This window comes from Cervus canadensis, chromosome 5, assembly GCF_019320065.1.
Source record: "Cervus canadensis isolate Bull #8, Minnesota chromosome 5, ASM1932006v1, whole genome shotgun sequence".
Taxonomy (NCBI): Eukaryota; Metazoa; Chordata; class Mammalia; order Artiodactyla; family Cervidae; genus Cervus; species Cervus canadensis.
This window is the reverse complement of record NC_057390.1, coordinates 17078303-17086358: the sequence shown is the minus strand read 5'-3', so window position 1 is coordinate 17086358 and position 8056 is coordinate 17078303. Positions and strand designations below refer to the sequence as shown.

Below are 8056 nucleotides of genomic sequence, written 5' to 3'. Positions count from 1 at the left end.
AAACCACCTAATGGATCTTGAAATATGCGTGTCAAATGATGAAAAGGATTGTGCATGCATGATCTGTGAAATACAGAAATGTTTTGTATCATGATTTATGGCAGTGCTGCATAAAACTCTAAAATCTTGGGCCTTTATACAACATTAAGCCCCACAATACCTGCCTTCTAGTTCAACAGAGACAATTATTTTTATTGTAATTCACTTTACATTACTATCATATAACTCTTCTATCAACCACACATGATTTACCTGCTTCTTGATTCAAATCACTATGATATACCTGGTCCAGGTGACACCATATAGATTTCAGAATGGAAATATATCACTCTCTGTGAAGCAGATATAAAAGAACAGGAGAAAAATAAAATGATTCTGGAAAAAAAGAAGTGTAAATGGAAAAGGAAAGTAGTGCATTAAATTTTTTTCTAATTTTATGTGTTAATCAGGAGGAAAGTTAAATATTTGAAACAGTGTCGTTTTTTTCCTTGGGGTTTTCTGGTGCAGACTGGAAAACCTGCTAGACAAATTCTAAAAGAGCTGTAACACTGGAAAACTGTTATTTTAAATTATGCATCTATCTTCAAAACCCCAGTGGAAAAACAAAAATGGCCTTGCTATACATTTGAGAAGCTCTCTCCTCATCTGCCTACATAGGCATTGCATGGATGACAGTGAACATGTGGTTCTATTAACATGTCAATGACTAGAGTTTAAGAAGAGAGAATGTCTATCTGGCCTCCACCCTGGTAGACACATTGTGGTAGAAAACCAGGACCAGAAGCAGGAGCTAGTTTCTAAAAGTAGCATCTTTTAGGAGTTTAGGGTGAGAGATAATGGAACAATGAGTTCAGACCACATATAAGAACAGAACTTTGACCATAATCTTGTAGCCACCACTCTTGGAATCCAAACCACAGCTCTGCAGTAATTGGCCTAAATTAGTCAGTACTTAGGTAATGACTGCCAGGTTCCCAAATTTGTATCCCTTATTCTTGTTTCCAGCTCAAGATCTACCAGAGAAATCCATACACACTCCCTAAACTCATTGCATAGGATGCTGGATTTCTAGTTAGCCCACCCCCAGGTTATCCATACCAACATCCTGTAATCAAGACATAATTGAACAGTTCTTTTTTTCCCCCCACTGTAAAGCTTTCCCATTCTCTTGCCTGCCCTTGAGACTGCCAAACGCCAGTGATGGTGGCTGATTTTCTTGCTATAACAAGCTCTGAGTAAATAGCTTATGCTTGTTCTCATTTAGGTGGTCTTTGCTTCCTACAAGGGACAATATATAGCCATAGCTGTCCCCTTGCCTTCCTTTCTCCTTTATTTGAAGGAGCAAGTAGGAACTGATAGCTCAGGGAAGATTATTAAAGGGCTCAATGAAGATAGTGAGGCATTTAGGAGGAGATTTAGGAAATTGCAAGAGTCAAAAGAGTAGAGATTTCTAAAAAGGAAAGTGAGACTAACAGTACTAATTCCCACCAAAAGGTTAAGTAAACTGAAAGATGAGAAAGCCTATTTGATTTTGCATTTCATAAGCCATTGTTGAACATGAAAGAGAAATTTCAAGTGCAGTGGAAGACAGGGAAGGCAGAATAAAAGCTAAGTGTAATGTCATGGAGGTGTGGAGGCATCAATAGTAGAAATGCTTACAGAACAGCAATTGAGAGATTTTTTAAAAGACAGAGACCTTAGAATGTCATTTAGGATGGTGTAGCTCAAAGACTTAGGTATTGTTACTATGGAGATGAGAGATGAAAATACCAGAGTGGAGAGGAGTTGGAGGGAGAAAGAAAAGACAGGATTAGAGAAACAAGAAATATGAAAATAGTGCCAGAACTTAGATTTAGAGAATATTTACTGCTAGAAGGAGTAATATAAGAACATAAACCAACCAAGGGAAAAGAGAAATAGATGTTTGCATCAGCAAAGGACCAATGGAGGGATGTTAATCCCATTATGTAATTTAGCAGATGACCTAACAGAAACATAGCATTTATAAATGAAACAGGCAAGGATGTTGGAGGATACCCAGGATAAAAGGGGTCACAGAATCCTGAGTAATGGTATATTTTTTTAGCATTACCTACTACCAGCCCAAGCCCTAAATTGTTACGACAGTTTCACGATTATTTTAGACAAAACTAGCTCCTATTGAACTGATTAATTGCTTTTTGAAATGAGTTCAAGCATACTTAAGGAAGTAAGAAATGTCTTTGAAAGATTAGACTTTGAAGTTAGGCTAGGCTCCTATTTTCAATTCCCTACTCTGCCATTTTCTGTCAGTGTAATTTTAGACAATTATTTAACAACTCTAAATCTCAATTTTTTTATTTTAATCTGGGAAATGCAAACAGCTATTCTACCTCATAAGGATAAAAAGTCAATGGAGTAAAGTTTTAGTATCTCATCTGGCTCAGAGCTGATGATAAAAGTGAAATGTTTTTACACTTGGATAAAATGTACTGTACTGCTTCTTTGATTAAGTTTGTTGTTTTTGCTTAGTCGCTAAGTCATGTCTGACTCTTTGTGACCCTATGGACTGTAGCCTGCCAGCCTCCTCTGTCCATGGGATTTTCCAGGCAAGAATAATGGAGTGGGTTGCAATTTCCTTCTCTAGGGAGTCTTCCCAACCCAGGGATCGAACCTGAATCTCCTGCATCTTCTTCATTGGCACAGGGATTCTTTACTACTGAGCCACCTGGAAAGCCCTTGATTATGTTTAGCAGCTCTAATACTACACACATAGAAACACATATGTACATACATACATACACCTGTACATGCATACATGTTAGTCACTCAGTCATGTCCAACTCTTTGTGACCCATGTACTGTAGTTCACCAGGCTCCTCTGTCCATGGAATTCTCCAGGCTAGAACACTGCATTGGGTAGCCATTCCCTTCTCCAGCTGATCTTCCCAACCCGGGATTAAACCCAGGTCTCCTGAATTGCAGGCAGATTCTTTACCGTCTGAGCTACCAAGGAATCACATGATTCATGTATTCACCACATGAATACATACACATATACACATAAGAGAGGCGGGACAGGAGTTATTATCACTGTTTTACACAAGAGGATGTTGAAGTTTCAAGGATGCTAAGCAATTTGTCCAGGGTCTAATATTGAATAATACAAGCAGAAATCAAATCCAAGATTTCTGATGATCTGATGTCTTAGAAACCTTAGATTCATGGGTAGGCTTATGAGGCTTCAGTCCTCCAAGAAATGTGAACATTCTTTCAGTGAGTCTAGAAAATCTTCATTAAGTTTTAAAGAGAGAGCCAGAGTGAGTGCCAAGAACCTCTGGTTAGGAGTAGTCACACCTTAGTCCAGTCATAAACATATTCCTGTATGTTAGAGTTCAGAAGGATCTCTTATTTTGCATAAGATGAAAAATGTCTTTCCCAGTTTGCAATAGGAGCGCTCCTAACACCAAGTCCTCTAACTAGTAATCTTATCACTACACAATCTCTATATTATTTGTCAAATATAATGGAGAAAATAGGTCCTGCTGAAATAACTTGCCAAGAAAATAACTGACAAGACATTGAGAAATAGAGTCTAATGGAAAAATGTTACTTGTGTTTACAATTTCACATATTTATTCCTGTATATGTTTGCCATCATTTAAAGGAGGTTCTTGTGCATTTATGACTGTTATTTATGGTATATTTATTCCTAACCTATAAACAGTCTGCTGACAAATGCCAATGTCACTTGTTCTTTATGTTATAATTTCATGCATATTTTATAAAAATAAAAGTATATAGATAATAAATCCATTTAAAATATTTAAAACATATATATCTCCCATATTAACCAGTGAATTCCTAGAACATTTGTAAAAGGCAATTATTAGTTTCTATAGATTATAAACAAAATATATTTGAAGCATCTAAGAAATATATAACATTTTTAATAAATATGAAAATTAGTTGCTATGGCATAATTTTTATGTTAAGTGTTTTTTGCACATTTAAAATATAATTTATATTTTCAAATATAAGAACTGTAATGATATATATTCTTCAGCTTGCTAACTTTCTAAATTATTGATTCATATCTATGGGAAGGTATATGGGAATGCACTCATCGTAATTACGAAATATGGACTTCAATTTCCTGCCCCTGAGGGCTGCAATAAAATATTTTCCAAAAATACAAAAATAATGGGAAAGGAAATTTCTCCTCTAATGCGGTATCATAGTGGAATATAGGAAAGATATGCAATGTTACTAAAAGGAATACACTCTAGGTAAGTAGAAATTAGGGATTAGCATATTTAAAGAAAGAATATGTCATCCACCAAACTTGTTGCTTATTCAGAAAACAAAAAGGAAAGTTCATAGAGGTAAACATGAGCTGAATCCAACCAGGCATTATTTAGAAGAAAGAAATATCTCTAAGTCAAAGAATTTAGCTTGCATTGTCCCCAGAAAAGTATACACCTTGTTATCTTAGCATGAGACAATTAAATATCTAAATTGTGTAACTAACAACTGAGGTTCTAAATCCAAGTTGAAAAGCAGCCTTTTGCTGTTTAATTTACTTGTTGAATGCTTATAGGAGTCTTGCCTGGCAGTATCCTATTTGGTAGTCATTCGCTATATGTTACTAATGACCACATGAAATGTGGCTGGTCCAAGATGTGATGTACAGTAAGTATAAAATACACTTTGAGTTTCAAAGACATAGTACAAACACTACATAAATATCTTAGCATGTTTTTGTTGATTGCATGTTAAAATTATATTTAATACATATTGTGTGAAATAAATTATAGTACTAAAATTTGTTTCATCTGTTTCTTCTTATTTTTCTAGCATGGCCTCCAGAAACATCTAAATTACATATGGGGATTACATTATATTTATATTGGACATCACTGGTCCGTACCAACAGAGAACAATAATAGCTATTCCCTACTATGTCTATATTTTATGTTGTATGCTTGTTAAGAGGCATTCTTATTACAGATAATTTCATGGGTAAATCTGGCTATAAGGCAAGATAAACTGGTATGTGGATTTTAGATGTTTGGTTCCTCTACAATCTACACTTATTAAATATTTTAAAGGAAACATTTTGATTTTAAACATCAGTTTCATAAATTTTTTGGCCTGAATCTGCCAATAAGAGCAACATCTACTCTTGGCATGCTGAGGAATCATATCTGAGTTTACACTACTAAGGGTCAAATCTTAAACTATGATACACTGACTATAACTATGTCATAAGATCAGCCTTTTAGAAGACAGCCAGCTGTCCAGTGTTGCCCAATCAGAAATCACATCTTCTGTTTTCATATGTCTTTATGTGTGTATCCTATTGTTACATTATGTTATAATTTTCTAAAATTATATAGTTTATTCCATAATTCACTTCATATTTAGTATTTTTAATAAAACTTTTGCATAAATATAGGGCTTTCTTGGTGGCTCAGCTGGTAAAGAATCTGGCTGAAGTGCAGGAAGCAATGCATAAATATAGTTCGAGTCATTTTTTTTCTGTATCCCACATACATTTGCTGTTGCCAAAAGATCAGCCCTTCCTTTTAATCTTTTAACTGATTATGTTTTATTTGCCTTTTTCTCTAAATAACATGCCTATGTTGCTACTTCTTCACTTTTCAGTTTTAGTCATTGTCTACGGAACTTGAGATTTTGTTTTCTTCTGTGAATTTTATCTCTCTACACATACACAGAAATAGGCTCACTCATCATGCAACTCTGTTTCCCATTCTGCCATCTTCCAAATAGTTATAATTTTGGTGAGATTATAATTCATGACAAAGTGGAAGCTAATGCATGTGTTTAACTCACCATCTCTAAGGGGTATTTGAGTGAGATATTTATACTTGAAGAAAAAAAATCAGAGTGTGAACTTAGGGGCATTACTGCTAAGTGAGAAATCAGGATTAATAGTCCACTGAGTAAAAGGCATCAATTAAAAAAAATCACATGAGTTATATCACCACTAAATTGCTTTCTCTCACCTATTTAATTTTTCACTTATGACCTTGCTAAAAAGACTCAAAGTTGGAATTTTCTGCCAAAACTTTAGAAGGTGAACCTGTCAATGAAAGCTTCACAGAGGAGGTAGAGTTTGAAGACAGACATGCCTTTCACTGAACACAGGCCAGTGAAGTGAGATGTACAGGAAGGCAGCTCTTTAGATATCAAGATCAGCAACTCTGATGATAAACTGGATGAGATGTAACAGCCAGCTGGCCCTTCCCCATATCCTTTCAAAGAGTAAGGGCTTAGACAAGTGAAGAGTAGAGGCAAAGGTTTTTTTTTTTTTTTTTTTTTTTTCTGGTGAGTGTAATAATTATGGGCAATGCATAAAAGTGGCAAGGCACAGAACATGTTCTGTAGGGGAGTGAAAAAAGATAAAGGTGTAGAAATAAAATCAAATAAGCAAAGGTGAGGAAAAGGTCTGACAGAATGTCAAATTCAAATTCTTGTTCAATGTAGGGGTCCTTCAAACTCTTCTATAGCTTTAATATTCAGAAAGATGGGTCATTCTGATTTTTGTAAAGGCCTCTGTGGGTGAAAAAATACTCTAGCAGGAACTTTGGGGTTTTTTTTGTTTTTTAAAGTAGGATTTGTCTTTCTCATATTAAATTATTGAGGGCAAGTTAACAGCTATTAAAACAAAATTAATACATATATAATATATAAGGAGATACACAGTGGAATATGGAAGGAGATATGCAAGAAACTGAATGTTGCTTATCCTTAGTACATTGAAGTCCAACACACATGAAGCTCAATTAAAAGACTATATTTTGAGAAAACTAGGGACGTTTTACTAGTGTATTTTAAAATTCTACACAATTGGTAAGCATTTAATTCTGACCAAATACTGATAATTTGTGTTTTTAAATTATTAATATTATTCTTGGTTTCTCTGTGGGCCCTTGACAATACAGATAGCACTTTTTAAACATTTATTAAATGCTTAGGATTTTTATTTAAAGAAAAGGAGAGAAGGAAAAAGAAAAGAAATATTTTAGAGACCTGGATGATCATATTATCAACCAATTGAGTCTATGGCTTAAATGAGGAATGCATGCACAGTGTAATAATACAGTCTGGCTTGCTTCCCAACCAATGACATGTTTGTCAGGGTCTACTTTTTATCACAAAGCCTTAAGAAAATGAGAAATTGGTTTCCTTTACAAAGAAGTTGAAGATGATGATAATAGATAATCTTCTAGCCCTCACTGTATTCCATATATTCTCACAATTGAATGAAGAGTACATCGTATGAAATGCCAGGCTGGATGAAGCACAAGCTGGAATCAACATTGTCAGGAGAAATATCAATAACCTCAGATATGCAGATGACACCACCCTTATGGCAGAAAGTGAAGAAGAACTAAAGAGCCTCTTGATGAAAGTGAAACAGGAAAGTGAAAAAGTTGGCTTAAAACTCAACATTCAGAAAACTAAGATCATGGTATCTGGTCCCATCACTTCATGGCAAAGAGATGGGAAAACAGTGAGAGACTACTTTTTGGGGCTCTCAAATCACTGTATATGGTGACTATAGCCATGAAATTAAGAAGCTTACTCATTGGAAGAAAAGTTATGACTAACCTAGATAGCATATTAAAAAGCAGAGACATTACTTTGCCAACAAAGGTCCATCTAGTCAAAAATATGGTTTTACCAGTGGTTATGTATGGATGTGAGAGTTGAACTATAGAGAAAGCTGAGAACTGAAGAATTGATGCTTTTGAACTGTGGTGTTGGAGAAGACTCTTGAGAGTCCCTTGGACTGCAAGGAGATCCAACCAGTCCATCCTAAAGGAAATCAGTCCTAAATATTCATTGCAAGGACCGATGTTGAAGTTGAAACTCCAATACTTTGGCCACCTGATGTGAAGAACTGACTCATTTGAAAAGACCCTGATGCTGGGAAAGATTGAAGGTGGAAGGAGAAGGGGACGACAGAGGGTGAGATGGCTGGATGGCATCACCGACCCAATGAATATGAGTTTGAGTAAACTCCGGGAGTTGGCGATGGACAGGGAGG

The 8056-nt window shown here is 35.4% G+C and overlaps 1 long non-coding RNA gene and 1 other non-coding gene across 2 annotated transcripts; both read right to left on the bottom strand.

The window, feature by feature from the left end:
- Positions 1-489: 489 nt before the first annotated feature.
- Positions 490-551, bottom strand: LOC122442761. The gene has a single exon (XR_006269751.1). It is a non-coding gene; the product is annotated as a U7 small nuclear RNA (small nuclear RNA).
- A 652-nt stretch (positions 552-1203) lies between these two features.
- On the bottom strand, positions 1204-7678 carry LOC122442591. Its single transcript, XR_006269667.1, has 3 exons — positions 7532-7678; positions 5305-5306; positions 1204-1215 (listed from the first exon to the last, which is right to left on the bottom strand). It is a non-coding gene; the product is annotated as an uncharacterized LOC122442591 (long non-coding RNA).
- Between the last annotated feature and the right edge of the window lie 378 nt (positions 7679-8056).